The sequence below is a fragment of the Podarcis gaigeae genome (assembly GCF_964106915.1).
Source record: "Podarcis gaigeae genome assembly, chromosome: 2".
NCBI classification, from domain to species: Eukaryota; Metazoa; Chordata; class Lepidosauria; order Squamata; family Lacertidae; genus Podarcis; species Podarcis gaigeae.
In genome coordinates, this window is record NC_139679.1 from 120,357,455 (window position 1) to 120,375,886 (window position 18,432).

An 18,432-nucleotide genomic window follows, 5' to 3' on the forward strand; every position below is an offset into this window, starting at 1 on the left:
TGGGCTTGTTCCAGCATCCATTCAAGGGTGTGGCCCATAAAACCATTGTGGTTTTTTTTTCCTTCTTGTTTTTTTTTTTTTTAATGTTCCTGCGGATATCGGGCGCTGCCTGGGCTACAAAGGCAGTTTTTATGATAGGGACATTGGCAGCCTCATCTGGGTCCACAGGGGTATACTGGCGGTAGGCTTCCTTCAGCCTCTTTAAGTAGGCTCCAGGGGCCTCCTCTGTTCCTTGCACTATTTCTCTGGCCTCCACAAAGTTGGTGAGTTTTCTGGCTGCCCTCCTCATGCCATTTAAGACATTCTGGCGATAAGTGGTGAGGGTATTTTGCCCTTCAGTGGTCTGATTTGCTGGGTTTTCCTCAAATGAAGGGTTTTGGTTCCTCCAATTATAAATTTCTGCACTAGAGAAGGGGACATGTTGAACTGTATAAGTTCTATTGGGCACCACCCCATCAGGTCCCGCGGGGGCCAGAGGGTCATACACTCTGCGGAGAGGCATCACTCTGGCCGTGCCCTTTTCCTGTGCTTTATGTGCCCTATGGAGGGTCACACTTTTCACTGCCTTCCTCTGTCCATGTCTTATTATTTTTGGTTAGCTCAACTAATCTTTCTACAAACTCTTCATCCTCATCATCCTCTTCTCTTTCTTCCTTTCCTTCATCTTTGCCCAGGTCTAACAATGCATTGTCCACGGGATTGGGGGCTGGGCCATCTGCTCCCTGTGGCGGGGGTGGTGCCAGGGCTGTTGCCGGGGCATGGGGTGGTGGGGCATCAAAACTTTATCTTCTTCCCTCTCTGAATCCTGGAGGACTGGGGGTTGTCCTCCTCTCTTCCTGACTGAGCAGATACGGCTGCCTGAGACTTTTTGGCAGCATGACTTCAACCGGGGGGGGGGGGGTTCCTTTCCACATTGGTCTTCCAAGTGGAAATATAGGGGATTTGATCAGAACGGACATTCAAAATGTTCTGATATAATGGATTAATGAATTGCAAATCAAGGGTCCTGGTAGACGGCCAAATTATTCTTTTGGGTGGGCCAATCTAATTCACAATGTCCTCATGCACCCCCTCATCAGCTTGGATCCCCAAAAGCCTTCCAAAGGGGTGCTTTTACTTTGGCCAGAACCCATTTCTTCCAGAAACTCCGCTCCTATTCACAGTAAAAATTCTCTCATACTTCATATACTACAGATTGTGATTTGGCGAGGTCGCCCTGCCAAAAAATGCACAATCCTGCAACCGCTCGGCCAAGGGGAATGCTAAACCCCGACCCTCATACACCAAGACAAACACTGGAGTATCCGGTACACACACACCACACAGAACACACCAAAAATCACAATATATATATATATCCCACCCTCTTCTGTTCCCAACTTCTGCTGGTGGCATTCTCCTGCACAACCCTGCAATCGCCCAGCCAAGGGGCACTAATACCCCAGCCCACACTCGACAATTCAATCACTGGAGTATCTGACATGCAACATACAACATACAAATCACATCAATATAATTTCCCCTTATTCCTGGTGGCTGGCACTCTATTGCACAACCAATTCCCTTATTCCTGGCTGGCACCTTATTGCCTGTGACACCCTGCCACAACCAGGGGAGGTTGATCAAGCCTCCTGCCCTTTTCCGTCGGGCTGCCCTTTCCGTCGGGCTTACCTGTTCCGCTGCGGACCTGTCCCCTTCGGCGCCGTCCTCTTGTTGTTTTTTTTCCCCTCCCTCAACAAGATGTCTCCACTCCAGAACAGTGTGGCTGGCTCCCCCCCACGAAACAGGCGGGGTGCACACGGGGAGCCTGCAAAACGCTGCTGAGCTGTTCACCTTGGTTGAGCCTGGCCCTCCGGTCCATATTGGGGAGGAGGCTAATCCCGGCACGAGCCCCCAAAGAAATGAAGCCTTATTTACTTAGGGATCCATCAGCCTCGCCATCCCCGGACCTTGGAGGGAACAAAAGTACCAGGAAAGCAAAATCTTCTTTGGAGAAAAAGTTTATTGAAATCTATGCACAGAGACAATCTGTACATAGAGACAACCAGCAGGATACCTCCTGAAAGCTGGCTGTAAAGAAATACATTTCAGCAAGCCTTCTTATACCTTTTGAGCATTTCCCCCCTCCCATTCCTTCCTCAAATTTTCCCCAATCAGCTGGCAAATGTTCAACTTATTCCCTTATATGGCACATCTTTCTGCTGGCTAAGCACTTCCTCATACGTGTCTTTCTGCTAGCTAAGCACTTCCCCATACGTGTCTTTCTGCTAGCTAAGCACTTCCCCATACGTGTCTTTTCTTATCTTTGCATTACTTAAGACAGGAAGCGTATGGCAGGAAACATGGTGATGATTTGCCGTGGAAGAAACTAAAAAGTTTTAAAAATTAGTTTCTTCCATTAGATTCACAAAATGTTTAGGGGTATGCATCCCCCTAGAAACCACCTTTTTGCCAAGGCACCCAAACATGGTTTGTAGTTTTGAAATATGAAAACAAATGCATGTTATAAAAGACAGAGTGAGACCTCTTTGGCAGGCTGGTTAAATTTGCAAACAGCTGCAATTTTCTGGCTAGCTGGTAAGGCAGGAAGCTGGACTCTTGACCTGCCTGAGTTTAGCAAACACCCATTGTTTGCTAAACTGCCGCAACTGCAAAAACAGGATTAGTACAGGAATTTACTGCAGGAAATATTTGAGAGCAACCCTTACAAGGTACAATGGTACAGAGAAGGTAGAGAGAAATCCTTCTCATGCCCTGCATGTATGTCTTGCATTTCTAAAAATATTTCTAAAACAGGTAGCACAAAAACAGGAAACAGCTCCCAGTCTGCAGAGCTGAAAACAGGAAGCAGCTTCTGGCCCACAGAGCTGACGCATTTGCGGTTTCTGCTAGCTGCACAACTTTTAGCTTCTTTGCCTTATTAACCCTTCCTTCTCCCTTCAGCTGTAGTCGCATAAACAGTCTCTTCTGCTTCCTTGGCAATTCTCCTCCTATTACACCTAGTAAAAAAGACCTTTTTTTAACAAATATAATTTTAAACTTTTTAAAAAGTTCATTGTATATCATTTCCCAGAAGCCCTTTACTTTTTTACACGTCCACCACATGTGGGAGGGAAAAAGTACCTTCCCCTTATCCTTACATTTCCAGTATAGAGGTATTTTTTATACATTTTAGCAAACTTTACTGGAGTCAAATACCATCATCTTCACATAATTTTCTTTTAATGAACTACATGCCGTGAATTTTAGAATCTCTTTCCACAGCTCTTCCCATGATTCAAGTGGTATTTTATAATCTGTATCTTTTGTCCATTGTATCATTACAGCTTTAACCTCTTCATCTTTCGTCTCCCATTCCAACTGTAGTTTGTACATTCTTGGTAACAATTTCTCATTATTTTCTAATAATTCCCTTTCAAACTTTAAGAATTCCTTCCCAAAGCCCTTTCCTTTGTCACCTCTGAATATGTCATTTAATTGGTAATATTGTAACCAATCTGTTAACAGAGCTTTTATATCCTCATATTCTTTCATCTTTAATTTGTAGTCTACTTCTGTTAGCAGAACTTTCTTTGTTGCCCAATTTCCATTCATGTTTACCTTTTTTACAGATATGGCTTCTAATGGGGAATGCCACAAAGGTGTCTTGTTCTCTAATAAATTCTTATATTTGTCCCATACTTGGTAAATTGATTTCCCTATAATGTGGTTCAGGAATCCCTTGTGTACCTTTGTTTTCTCATACCATAAGTAAGCATGCCAACCAAACCTATTATAATGTTCTTCCAGATCTAATACAGTGGTACCTCGCAAGACGAATGCCTCGCAAGACGAAAAACGCGCAAGACGAAAGAGTTTTCCGTTTTTTGAGTCGTTCCGCAAGACGAATTTCCCTATGGGCTTGCTTCGCAAGACGAAACGTCTTGCGAGTTCTTGCGAGTTTGCTTCCTTTTTCTTAAAGCCGCTAAGCCATTAATAGCCGCTAAGCCGCTAAGCCGTTAATAGCCGCTAAGCCGCTAATAGCCGTGCTTCGCAAGAGGAAAAAACCTCAAGACGAAGAGACTCGCGGAACGGATTAATTTCGTCTTGTGAGGCACTACTGTACCTCAGTATTGTTTAACTGTATCCATTCTCGCAGCTAGCAGAGACAGGACACTTCATAATATAACTTTAAAGCCAGCAGGGAGAATCCACGTCTTTGTTTTAAACATGTTAATAATTTATATTTTATTCTAGGTCCAGTCCCCCCTATCAGATAAATTTAAAAATATCCTTTTTCCATTGCTTAAAGTGTTCCACTCCTCTGACCATAGGTATTGATTGGAATAAAAACAGGAGTCTTGTGATGACATTCATTTTTATCACAGAGACCCTTCCCCACAATGATAAGTTTATCTTTCCCCATATCTCCATATCCCTTTTAACTTCATTCTGAAGGGAGATGGGAAGGATTTCTCTTCACTATTCCCTGTGCTTTGTACTTTGTACCTAAGAAAGATTGCTCTCAAATACTATCTGCAGGACATTCCTGTGCTATCTTCACTATTCCCTGTGCTTTGTACTTTGTACCTAAGAAAGATTGCTCTCAAATACTATCTGCAGGACATTCCTGTGCTAATCCTGTGCAAATCTCACTTCTGCAAATTTCGGCTAGACAGTTAGCACACCGCCAGCGAGTGTTTGCTAAATTTGTCCGGTGGGTCAAAAGTCTATTTCTTAGCTTGCAAAAACATTTTAGCTGCTGTTTGCAGATTTAACCAGGCCTGCCAAAGAGGCCCCCCCTTCCTGCCTTATGCTTACTAATGCAAAAATGAGAAAAGACACGTACAAGCAAGAGGGGAGGGGGAGTGCTTAGCTAGTAGAAAGATACGTATGGGGAAGTGCTTAGCCAGCAGAATGATAGGAATGTTTAGCAAGAAGTTGAACATTTGCCAGCTGATTGGGAAAGTTTTGAGAGGGTATGGGAGGGGGGAGAGTGTTCAGAAAAGTATAAGAAAGTCTGCTGAAGTATTTTGAAACACAGCCAGTTTGCAGGAGCGATCCTGCTGGCTGTCCTGTGCACAGTTTGCAATAAACTCTTTTCTCCAAAGAAGAAACTTTCCTGGTGCTTTTTGCTCTCTCTCTTCGGCACTGGGGACGCGGGCAAACGAATTCCCTGGCAAGGACAAGGTTCAGGCTTCAGCTTTGGTGCGTTGGCCGGGAATTCTGCCCCACCCCAGAGGGCCGGGGAGGGCCAGGCTTGACCTCGGTGAACAGCTCGGATCGGCGTTTTGCAGGCTCCAAGCGCGCACCCTACCAATTCGTGGGGGGAACCAGCCACACCGCTCCGGAGTGGAGACACAGGTCGAGGGAGAAAAGAGAACTGGCCAGAAGGGGTCTGCAGCGAAAAAAGGTAAGCCCAAGGGAAAGGGCGAGGCCTGATCAGCCTCACCTGGTTGTGCAGTACAGTGCCAGCCAGGAACAAGGGGATTGGTTGTGCAGTAGAGTGCCAGCCAGCCAGGAACAAGGGGATTGGTTGTGCAGTAGAGTGCCAGCCACTAGGAATAAGGGGACTGGTTGTGCAGGAGAATGCCACCAGCATAAATTTGGAACAGAGGAAGGAGGGGAAATTATATTGATGTGATTTGTATGTTGTGTGTGTTGCGTGTCAGATACTCCAGTGATTGAATTGTCGAGTGTGGGCCGGGGTATTAGTGCCCCTTGGCCGAGCGGTTGCAGGATTGTGCATTTTCTGTCAGGGCGACCTCGGCAGATCACAATCTGTATTATTTGGTGTGTGAAAGAATTTATAACCCGGTTAGGAGCGGAGTATCTGAAAAATGGGGTCTGGGGCAAGCCAATGTAGTCCCCTGGAATGCTTTTTAAACAACTGGAAAGCAGCCACCAAAAATGATGATTGGGGAATTAAATTACGAAAGCAAAGAATGAGGACATTGTGTGAAGTTGATTGGCCCTTACAAGAAGTTACTTGGCCTTCAGAGGGAAGCTTTGATTTGCAGCTAATCAGCCCATTATATCAGAACATCTTGAATGTCCACCCAGATCAGATCCCCTATATTTCTACTTGGAAAACCAATGTAGAGAAGAACCCACCATGGTTGAAAGCCTGCCGGGGCGACGCCCCACAAAGTACAATTTGTGCAGTTCGACCAGTGGGGAAGTCAGAAAGGCCCCCAGTGATACCAGATCCAGAAGATGAGGAGGGAGGAATTATTAAACTACCTCCCCCCTATGCTCCACCAACTACCCCTCAGGCAAATCTACCAGGCCCAGGCCCCCAGGCACTGGGAAGAGCTGGCTCACCCAAACCCAAGACTGATGAGTCAGAAGAAGAAGAGGATGATGAGGATGAAGAGTTTGTAGAAAGATTAGTTACGCTGACGAAAAATAATAAGACATGGACAGAGGAACAGGCAGAACGTTTAAGGAAGTATGTGGAACCTTATGCAAAGGAAGTGGATGTTAGCCACCATTTGTTAAAGGCGGCGGAATGTACAGGACAACAGAAGAGGAAGTGGCAGAGAGAGTGGGGGAGGGCAGCGAAAAGAGTGACCCTCCATAGGGCACATGAAGCACAAGGAAAGGGCGCGGCCAGAGTAATGCCTCTCCGCAGAGTATATGATCCTCCGGCCCCCGCGGGACCTAACGGAGTGGTGCCCAATAGAACTTATACAGTTCAACATGTCCCCTTCTCTAGTGCAGATGTTTGTAATTGGAGGAACCAAAACCCTTCATTTGAGGAAAACCCAGCAAAAATAATTAAGTTGTTTGAGGGAATTTTCAAAACCTACAATCCCACCTATGATGATGTACAGTATTTGATGGATGCCCTGCTAACTACAGAGGAGGTTAGGCGAATTCATACTGAAGCTAGAACTCATCTGAGACAGCAGCAAGTACAGGAACCCAACATTGTCATTTTATACCCAGCAGAAACCCCAGATTGGGATTACCAAACTACCAATGGTCAGAACTCCCTCATTACCTATCGCCAGAATGTCTTAAATGGCATGAGAAGGGCAGCCAGGAAGCCTACTAATTTTGCCAAGATCAGGGAGATAATGCAAGGGAGTGAGGAGCCCCCAGGCACCTATCTGGAAAGACTAAAGGAAGCTTACCGCCAGTATACCCCTGTGGACCCAGATGAGGCTGCCAATGCCCCGATCATAAAAACTGCCTTTGTAGCTCAGGCAGCACCCGATGTCCGCCGAAAAATCCAGAAGCACGAGGCTTTCATGGGCCACACCCTTGAGTGGATGTTAGAATTGGCTCAAACCACTTATAATCAGAGGGAGGAAGAGGCACAAAAGAAGGAGGAGAAATATCAAGCAAAAAAGTTGATGGCGTTACAGGTTACCACACCCACCCCTCATGAAAGAGGAAGCGCCCGGGGAGGAGGGCAAGGCCGTCTGGGGAGGAACCAGTGCGCCATCTGCCGGCAGGAAGGGCACTGGAAAAGAGAATGCCCACAGGCTCATTCAGGTGGAAGAGGACGAGGAGAACGAATCCCAGGGCCAATCCCCGTGGGACCTGGACAGGAACTGAGACCCTGGACATCAGTGAATGTCGGCAGGGGTAGAGGACGTGGACAGGGACCCCCCTGGCACCCCCCAGCCCAAAGGCAGCCCGGCGCAATGAGCCTGAGAGAGGAAGAGGAGGAATATTAGGACAGACCGGGCCCAGCTGATTTAGGTTCCCGTGAGCCCATGGTCAAAATACAAACAGGGAACCGAACCATCCCCTTCATGGTGGACACCGGAGCCACACATTCTGTTTTGCCAGTACCAGTATCTAAGCCCACCAAGCAAACAATTAACATAATAGGAGCTACAGGCAAATCACAAAGAGCCCCATTCCTGCAATCTGTTGCCTGTCGCTTGGGCGGCCAAGTGGTCCAACATAAGTTTTTGTATATACCGGAGTGTCCCATCCCATTATTGGGCCGAGACCTGCTATCAAAATTGCAAGCCCAGATTTCTTTCCAACCAACAGGAGAAGTAACAATGACCACAGGGCCAGCAGGGGAATTCTCCTTAGAGGTACCCTTAAGGGAACACTGGCGCTTAATGATGGTAAAAGAAGAGGAGGGGATTATTTCAGAGGACCTCCTGCAAGAAGTTAACCCTGATGTGTGGGCAGAAGGCAACCCGCCCGGAATGGCAAAGAACATCCCACCTATAATAGTTAAGCCCAAACCATTCGCCAACCCTGTGGCTGTGAACCAATATCCTATCCCCCGAAGAGCTGCAGAGGGAGTATGGGTACATTTGGAACGGTTACTTCACCATGGCATTCTGAGACAGTGTCAATCTCAGTGGAACACCCCACTCTTGCCGGTAAAGAAGGAAGATGGTACATACCGCCCGGTCCAAGACCTTCGATTGGTCAACCAGGCTGTGGAAACCCTTCATCCCAATGTGCCCAACCCTTACACGCTGCTTAGTCTAATACCTCCTACTGCATGTTGTTTCACAGTATTGGACTTGAAGGATGCATTCTTCTGCTGCCGCCTGGCAGAGGAAAGCCAGCCCCTGTTTGCATTTCAATGGACAGATCCAGGAACAGGCACCAAGGTGCAATATACGTGGACGAGGCTTCCACAAGGGTTCAAGAATTCTCCAACCCTTTTTGGGGTAGCGTTAGCATCAGACCTGTCTAGCTTCCCCACCAGCCCACGCAGAGCTCTGTTGCAATACGTGGATGACCTTCTTTTGGCTTGTTCAGACAAAGACACGTGTATGGAAGCCACCAAGGACTTGCTGAACCATCTGGGTGAAGCTGGATACCGAGTATCTAAGAAAAAAGCCCAAGTATGCCAACCCACTGTGAAATATCTTGGATTTGATATATCCTATCAGCGACGGACCCTAAGGGAAGAAAGGAAGCAAGCCATTATCCAGATTCCAGAGCCAAAGAATCGCAGAGAACTACGTGGCTTTCTGGGATTGGCAGGATTCTGTAGAATATGGATACCAGATTACAGCACAATTGCCAAGCCTCTGCATGAATCAACCAGAGGGACGGAAAAGGACCCCTTTGTGTGGGGAGAAGAGCAACAACATGCCTTCCAGGATTTGAAAAGGGCATTGCAGCAAGCACCAGCGCTGGGTATCCCAAATCCAGAACAGCCTTTCTCCCTGTTTGTGGATGAAGACCAGGGAACAGCAAAGGGAGTGCTATGCCAGAAACTGGGAAGCTGGCAACAGCCTGTGGCATACCTATCTGAGCGCCTGACACCTACAGAACAAGGTTTACCGCCATGCATGAGAGCAGTTGTGGCAGTAGCTACCCTACTGAACAAGGCAGACAAATTTACTTTTGGCCAAGACACTGTTTGTGTGACCCCGCATGCAGTCCCAGCTCTACTCGACATGAAGGGTACCTATTTCTTCTCCCAAGCAAGGATGAGAAAGTGTCAGATGCTGTTGTTGCACCCGCGTTTGAAGTTCCAGGTTACCACCGCCCTCAACCCAGCTACCCTGTTGCCGGTAGGAGAAGGTGAGGAGCAGACGCACGATTGCATCGAAGTAATGGACGAGGTATATTCCAGCAGACCTGATCTCAAAGATGAGGCAAGCCCCCATTGGCCTTCATGGTTTGTAGATGGAAGTAGTTTTGTTGAGGCTGGGCAACGGAAGGCGGGCTATGCAGTGGTGGCCCTGGAGGACCAGGTGATCGAAGCAAAGTCACTCCCGCCTGGAACATCGGCCCAGCTGGCAGAACTAACTGCGCTGACCAGAGCCCTGAGCCTGGCAAAGGGACAGAAGATAAACATTTACACAGATTCTAAGTATGCATTCCTGACTTTACATGCCCATGGAGCCTTATGGAAAGAGAGAGGTTTGCTTACCTCCAGAGGAAACCAGGTGGCCCACCCACAAGCTCTATTGAACCTTCTGGATGCTGTATGGGAGCCCGAGGCAGTGGCAGTTATCCATTGCTATGGCCACAAGACTGGACCAGGGGAAGTGGCCAGAGGAAATCGATTGGCAGACAAAGTGGCCAAGGAAGCAGCCCGGGAACTGGCCCCCACCTCGGTTATCGGAGCAGTGGTCCCAGAAGAGATTTTAAGCACCACTGATAAACCAGCTTACACAAAGCAGGAAAAGGACACTGCAGACACCCAGGAACTGACCTTGTCCAAAGAAGGATGGTACCTTACCCCTGATGACAGGATATGGATTCCAGAGTCTCTTTCTCGGCAGATAATTCAAAGATACCATGATTCAACCCACATAGGACCAGATGCTACAACCAAGCAGCTGGGGAAGTGCTTCTATATATCCCACCTCTACCAACTGGCAGCCCAGATCTCCAGGAAATGCCTGTTATGCCAAAAGAATAATCCCAGAGCTGGACCACTGGCTCCCCCAGGGATTCAGCATAGTGGAACTGCACCTATGGAAGATCTTGTCGTGGACTTTACTGAATTACCCCGTTGTGGACTGTACCGCTACCTGCTGGTGGCAGTGTGCACCTACACTGGGTGGGTCGAAGCATGGCCCACCAAGACTGAAAAGGCACTAGAAGTAACCAGGTGCCTGCTTAGGGAAATCATCCCTCGCTATGGATTGCCAAGGTCCATAGGATCTGATAATGGACCAGCATTTGTTCATGCAGTCCTACAGGGACTGGCAAAAGCGCTCCAGATCAACTGGAAGCTGCATACTGCTTATAGACCCCAGAGTTCTGGAAAGGTAGAGACAATGAACAGAACTCTAAAGAATCAGCTGTCCAAGCTGACGCAGGAGACTGGGTCTAACTGGGTGGCCATGTTGCCCTTAGCATTGCTCAGGGTCCGCAGTCTCCCTTCAAAGCGGACCCACTTGTCACCCTTTGAGGTTTTGTTTGGGAGACCAGTCCCATATGTTAAGATGTTAACCCCATATGCCAGCCAAGATATGCAATTGAATAACTATGTGCAGTCACTCTCCCAATTTCTCTCCTGTTTCCACAGGTGGACCCAGGCTCGCACCCCATGTGTGTTAACTGAACCGTTCCATCAGTTCGAGCCAGGTGATGAAGTGTGGGTGAAAGACTGGCAGCGAGCCCCCCTACAGCCCTGCTGGAAGGGACCATACACTGTGCTACTTTCTACACCTACCGCTGTGAAGGTTGCTGGCATCACCCCGTGGGTCCACCATACTCGAGTAAAGAAAGCCATTTCAGACTGGACAGTTACACCAGATCCAGAGAACTCCCTTCGGCTGACTATCTCCAGACGCCTGGTAGACGACCGCTCTGCTGATATCACACCGGAAGCTGATATCTCTACGCACAGCTGAAGAATTGGATGGGAGGGGCGCCCGCGGGCAGCGTCCCCAACGTAGAAACTTGTTCTCCATCAAATTTAGAGGCACCAATAGGTCTTTTGGTATTAGGACCAGAACCCCTTGATATAATCACCCCATGTGTCAGGTTGTTACAGGGGTGGGTATATTCCTGTGGGTGCATGTTAATATATGAAGAGGGAGAGGCCCCTTTTGGATATAATATTTTGGAGAGGCAGCATGAGGGTCCAGCCCACCAACAAGGGATTATAGGGAAATTGCTCCATATAGTGGGTGCTTCAGCAGAAAAGTGGAAAGTCACCCCTGAGGTCCGGAGAATAATTGAATACGAATATCAGTGGGCCCTTCAGCGATAAAAAGGCTAGACATGACCCCGAATATTGGTGGGAGGAACCATGGAATTATTGGGGTTGGTGGCTGGCGGTGGTTTGTACAGCTCTGATTTTTTGGATGCTCGCTTATTTCTGTTGGCATGAGCGTGGCCGAATTTGTGGGAGAAAGCGTAATCCAGCCATACCCCTAATGATACTCATCCTCTTCTTATCAGAAGGATCTGATGGCACCATCACCCCAGGACAGGGAATCAAGATCTCCTACGCTAATGTCACCAGACAAATATATGATTGGGGAGCCAAAAGCCCCCACAATAGGTGGTTACAGATGGCCGAAATGATGGCCCATTCAGTTAATAAGACCAAATGTCTGGTATGCACCCTTGCCCCTACGGATGCTCTGGGAGGCTTACCTTTCCTCCCATTGCCATTCAATTATTCCACCATCCGGAATTTTTCCAAGCTCCCAGATTCTGAGCTCTGGCCACAATGGGACCACCCATCCCCTTTGAGGATCTATAGGGTTCGTGGACAGTTGTGTGTGACGCAACAAAGGAGTCAGTCTTCATCTATTTTTGTTGGAATATCCCACTGTACCTGTTCTTGTAATCCAGGCAATGTGACATCACAAAATAGTAAGGTCCTCTATCTAGGGTGTGATGGAAGGTGCCAGGCTTTGATAGAAATCCTTAATCGAATCCTGATCACGCAGAAGGGTCTAAGCCAGAGAAAATTGGGTCTTTATTGGGTTTGCGGAACCACTGCTTACCATGATCTGCCCTACCCCTGGCATGGGACTTGTTTCCCTGCCTTTCTTTTGCCCCCCATGTGGATTTTGCCCCCTTCACAAAAGCCCTGGCGGCATCGCCGTTCTGTGGACATATCAGGGATCGCCTCAGGCAGTAAGCAGACCTGGGGAAAGGACGAGTGGCCACCTGAACGAATAATTGCCCATTATGATCCGGCCTCCTGGAGCCCTGGTGAGTTGGTAGCTGGTGCCAGGGAACCCATTTATAATCTTAACCGAATCATCCGGCTCCAGGCAGTAGTGGAGATTGTGGCCAATGCCACGGCCACCGTGCTCAGGTTGGTGGCCAAGCAATTAGATGAAACCCGAACGGCCATCATCCAATTGCGTCTGGGAATGGATTTTCTTCTGGCAAAGCAAGGTGGTTTTTGTGCAGCCCTCAATCTAACCGGAGGAGCCTGCTGTTTTAACATTTCAGATCATGGAGAAGCCATCCGCAATTTAGCAGCCAGCATCGAGAAGGTAGCACATGTCCCCGTGCAAACCTGGAGTGGGTGGGACATGTCCTGGCGGGATGACATCTTTCCTGGAGGATGGATGGGGCGTATTGTTATGATGCTGATAGGGCCTCTAATGCTTTTATTATTGCTCTGCTTTTGTATTCCCTGCTTGATGCAATGCTTGCAGAATATGATGGAAAAGATGATGTCTCGCATGATGGGACCTCGCATGATTGCTGTAATGAGAGAATATAGACCCCTACCCCAGAACGAACCTAGGTATTAGGTTGTTCGTAAGAAGAGGAGGGAGTGAAGGGAGATGGGAAGGATTTCTCTTCACTATTCCCTGTGCTTTGTACTTTGTACCTAAGAAAGATTGCTCTCAAATACTATCTGCAGGACATTCCTGTGCTATCTTCACTATTCCCTGTGCTTTGTACTTTGTACCTAAGAAAGATTGCTCTCAAATACTATCTGCAGGACATTCCTGTGCTAATCCTGTGCAAATCTCACTTCTGCAAATTTCGGCTAGACAGTTAGCACACCGCCAGCGAGTGTTTGCTAAATTTGTCCGGCGGGTCAAAAGTCTATTTCTTAGCTTGCAAAAACATTTTAGCTGCTGTTTGCAGATTTAACCAGGCCTGCCAAAGAGGCCCCCCCTTCCTGCCTTATGCTTACTAATGCAAAAATGAGAAAAGACACGTACAAGCAAGAGGGGAGGGGGAGTGCTTAGCTAGTAGAAAGATACGTATGGGGAAGTGCTTAGCCAGCAGAATGATAGGAATGTTTAGCAAGAAGTTGAACATTTGCCAGCTGATTGGGAAAGTTTTGAGAGGGTATGGGAGGGGGGAGAGTGTTCAGAAAAGTATAAGAAAGTCTGCTGAAGTATTTTGAAACACAGCCAGTTTGCAGGAGCGATCCTGCTGGCTGTCCTGTGCACAGTTTGCAATAAACTCTTTTCTCCAAAGAAGAAACTTTCCTGGTGCTTTTTGCTCTCTCTCTTCGGCACTGGGGACGCGGGCAAACGAATTCCCTGGCAAGGACAAGGTTCAGGCTTCAGCTTTGGTGCGTTGGCCGGGAATTCTGCCCCACCCCAGAGGGCCGGGGAGGGCCAGGCTCGACCTCGGTGAACAGCTCGGATCGGCGTTTTGCAGGCTCCAAGCGCGCACCCTACCAATTCGTGGGGGGAACCAGCCACACCGCTCCGGAGTGGAGACACAGGTCGAGGGAGAAAAGAGAACTGGCCAGAAGGGGTCTGCAGCGAAAAAAGGTAAGCCCAAGGGAAAGGGCGAGGCCTGATCAGCCTCACCTGGTTGTGCAGTACAGTGCCAGCCAGGAACAAGGGGATTGGTTGTGCAGTAGAGTGCCAGCCAGCCAGGAACAAGGGGATTGGTTGTGCAGTAGAGTGCCAGCCACTAGGAATAAGGGGACTGGTTGTGCAGGAGAGTGCCACCAGCATAAATTTGGAACAGAGGAAGGAGGGGAAATTATATTGATGTGATTTGTATGTTGTGTGTGTTGCGTGTCAGATACTCCAGTGATTGAATTGTCGAGTGTGGGCCGGGGTATTAGTGCCCCTTGGCCGAGCGGTTGCAGGATTGTGCATTTTCTGTCAGGGCGACCTCGGCAGATCACAATCTGTATTATTTGGTGTGTGAAAGAATTTATAACCCGGTTAGGAGCGGAGTATCTGAAAAATGGGGTCTGGGGCAAGCCAATGTAGTCCCCTGGAATGCTTTTTAAACAACTGGAAAGCAGCCACCAAAAATGATGATTGGGGAATTAAATTACGAAAGCAAAGAATGAGGACATTGTGTGAAGTTGATTGGCCCTTACAAGAAGTTACTTGGCCTTCGGAGGGAAGCTTTGATTTGCAGCTAATCAGCCCATTATATCAGAACATCTTGAATGTCCACCCAGATCAGATCCCCTATATTTCTACTTGGAAAACCAATGTAGAGAAGAACCCACCATGGTTGAAAGCCTGCCGGGGCGACGCCCCACAAAGTACAATTTGTGCAGTTCGACCAGTGGGGAAGTCAGAAAGGCCCCCAGTGATACCAGATCCAGAAGATGAGGAGGGAGGAATTATTAAACTACCTCCCCCCTATGCTCCACCAACTACCCCTCAGGCAAATCTACCAGGCCCAGGCCCCCAGGCACTGGGAAGAGCTGGCTCACCCAAACCCAAGACTGATGAGTCAGAAGAAGAAGAGGATGATGAGGATGAAGAGTTTGTAGAAAGATTAGTTACGCTGACGAAAAATAATAAGACATGGACAGAGGAACAGGCAGAACGTTTAAGGAAGTATGTGGAACCTTATGCAAAGGAAGTGGATGTTAGCCACCATTTGTTAAAGGCGGCGGAATGTACAGGACAACAGAAGAGGAAGTGGCAGAGAGAGTGGGGGAGGGCAGCGAAAAGAGTGACCCTCCATAGGGCACATGAAGCACAAGGAAAGGGCGCGGCCAGAGTAATGCCTCTCCGCAGAGTATATGATCCTCCGGCCCCCACGGGACCTAACGGAGTGGTGCCCAATAGAACTTATACAGTTCAACATGTCCCCTTCTCTAGTGCAGATGTTTGTAATTGGAGGAACCAAAACCCTTCATTTGAGGAAAACCCAGCAAAAATAATTAAGTTGTTTGAGGGAATTTTCAAAACCTACAATCCCACCTATGATGATGTACAGTATTTGATGGATGCCCTGCTAACTACAGAGGAGGTTAGGCGAATTCATACTGAAGCTAGAACTCATCTGAGACAGCAGCAAGTACAATATGTACAAACATAAAAGCACAGAAGCATAAAAACCAATAAATCTAACGACAGAAGAGGAACACCACGATGCAAGGGTAGGACATTGAGGAGTGACAAATAAGAGCTTGGGGCCCGGAAAGATCCAAGGGACGGTTCACAGAAAAAGGAGAACTGGAGACGAGATCCGTCATGCACTCTCATCATAACTGTCTGATTGGTTTTTGTTGTTGTTGTTGTTGTTTGGTGGTTTTTGTGTGAGAGATAACCACATTCAGGAATCTCGCCACCTGCAGAGTTACAGAAGGATCTGTATCCTGCAAAAGCAGTGCGGCATGTGACTCAACGGGCCTGCCAACCAAGCGCAGTAAGGCAGGACCCAGGAATTTAGTCCTGGCTATGCTATGTAAGGGACAGTTGAACATTATATGTGGAAGAGATTCAACTGTTTTCCCGTCACACTCGCATAGCAGACACACCAAACCCTTGGAAAATCTGTGGCTCAGCAGGTTCGATGGAAAAACATTGAACCTTGCACGAATAAATGCAAGTCGGTGTGGTACAGATGAAAGTGATGACATGTATGATGGAAGGCCAAGTGGTGGGGTTATTCCGTAATACCTGGGAGAGCAGACACCTCCTCCCCTGGAGAGGTTGTGTTGATTTTCAATGTCTGCTAATCTTTGCTCGATAAGGCTTTTGGCTGAGTGTAGGTTCATCTTTAAGGAGTCCGCTGGGGAAATTCCGATGCTCAGAAGTTTGGCATGGATTTTTCCTACCCACGGATTAACAAAGTCATCCCGCCAAAGGCACTGAAAGAGATAATGGTCGGGAAGCCTATGCCAGCTGGACAGCCAATAGTCAAAGACTCGCTTCCAGATGACAGTCTCCAATGATGCAATCCTTAACTCCAGATGTATGGCTGCATTGCTCACACACATGGGGAGTTTCAGGAGGCGACGGAGAAACTGATTCTGCAATGTCCCCAGCGATGTTAAATTGGACCCTGGGGCCCAGAGCGGGGCAGCATAACAATTCAAAGTGCTGGTGTTGACTTTTAAAGTCCTAAACGGCCTCGGTCAGTATACCTGAAGGAGCGTCTCCACCCCATCGTTCTGCCCGGACGCTGAGGTCCAGCGCCGAGCGCCTTCTGGCAGTTTCCTTATTGCGAGAAGCAAAGCTACAGGGAACCAGGCAGAGGGCCTTCTCGGTAGTGGCGCCTGCCTTGTGGAACGCCCTCCCATCAGATGTCAAAGCGATAAATAACTACCTGACATTCAGAAGACATCTTAAGGCAGCCCAGTTCAGGGAAGTTTTTAATCTGTGATATTTTAGTGTATTTTTGGTTTATATGGAAGCCGCCCAGAGTGGCTGGGGAAGCCCAGCCAGATGGGCGGGGTACAAATAATAAAATTATTATTATTATTATTATTATTATTATTATTATTACATCCAATACATCCTTCCCCTCCTGCAGCATGTTTAGTGAGTAGTAGTAATAATAATAATAATTTATTATTTGTACCCCACCCATCTGGCTGGGTTGCCATGGCCTCTCTGGGTGGCTTCCAGCACATATAAAAACACAAGAAAACGTCAAACATTAAAAACTTCCCTAAACAGGGCTGCCTTCAGATGTCTTCTAAAAGTCAGGTAGTTGTTTATTTCCTTGACAACTGAAGGGAGGGCATTTCACAGGGAGGGCGCCACTACCAAGAAGGCCCTCTGCCTGGTTCCCTGTAACCTCACTTCTCTCAGGGAGGGAACCGCCAGAAGGCCCTCGGAGCTGGACCTCAGTGGGGGCTGAACGATGGGGGTGGAGACGCTCCTTCAGGTATACTGGGCTGAGGCCATTTAGGGCTTTCAAGGTCAGCACCAACACTTTGAATTGTTCTTGGAAATGTACTGGGAGCCAATCTTGAGGTATTTCAGGACTGGTGTCATATGGTCCCGGCAGCCGCTCCCAGTCACCAATCTGGGAAGTAAGCCTTTTCCCTACTGATGACCGATATTTCATTCTGATGCTGGGGGAATATCTTCCCTTTGGGGGTCCCTGGCTCTATTCTGCTGGATGATAGGCAGGTAAAACTGACCCTAGCACTAACCTGTCACAAAAGACAACGACAGCCAGTGTGGTGTAGTGGTTAAGAGCGGTAGACTCGTAGTCTGGGGAACCGGGTTCGCTTCCCGCTCCTCCACATGCAGCTGCTGGGTGACCTTGGGCCAGTCACACTTCTCTGAAGTCTCTCAGCCCCACTCACCTCACAGAGTGTTTGTTGTGGGGGAGGAAGGGAAAGGAGAATGTTAGCCGCTTTGAGACTCCTTCGGGTAGTAATAAAGCGGGATATCAAATCCAAACTCTTCTTCTTCTTCTTCTTCTTCTGCTGTGTAACATTAGGAGCTTTGGTCAAGGTCTGGAGTAGAGTCCCCTTGAAATGTGCCTTTTCTGGGAACAGGGTAATTTTATCGATACAGTGGTACCTCAGGTTAAGTACTTAATTCGTTCCGGAGGCCCGTTATTAACCTGAAATTGTTCTTAACCTGAAGCACCACCTTAGCTAATGGGGCCTCCCGCTGCTGCCACGTCGCTGGAGCATGATTTCTGTTCTTAACCCGAGGTAATATTTCTGGGTAAGCGGAGTCTGAAACCTGAAGCATATGTAACCCAAGGTACCACTGTACAGCAAAGCTTTCTTATTTCAAATATAGCGGTACCTTGGTTTTCGAAGTGTGGCTTCTGATTGGCTGCAGGAGCATCCTGCAGCCAATCAGAATCCGTGCCGGACGTTCAGCTTCTGAAAAA

At 48.0% G+C, this 18,432-nt stretch overlaps 1 protein-coding gene and 1 long non-coding RNA gene across 3 annotated transcripts in view; one reads left to right on the forward strand and one right to left on the reverse strand.

The window, feature by feature from the left end:
- The window catches only part of LOC310837726 (uncharacterized protein), a 196,905-nt gene that overhangs the window by 127,914 nt on the left and 50,559 nt on the right, over positions 1-18,432 (forward strand). The window lies entirely within an intron of this gene.
- Positions 3,790-17,027, reverse strand: LOC310838249. Its single transcript, XR_014560850.1, has 2 exons — positions 16,900-17,027; positions 3,790-4,105 (listed from the first exon to the last, which is right to left on the reverse strand). It is a non-coding gene; the product is annotated as an uncharacterized lncRNA (long non-coding RNA).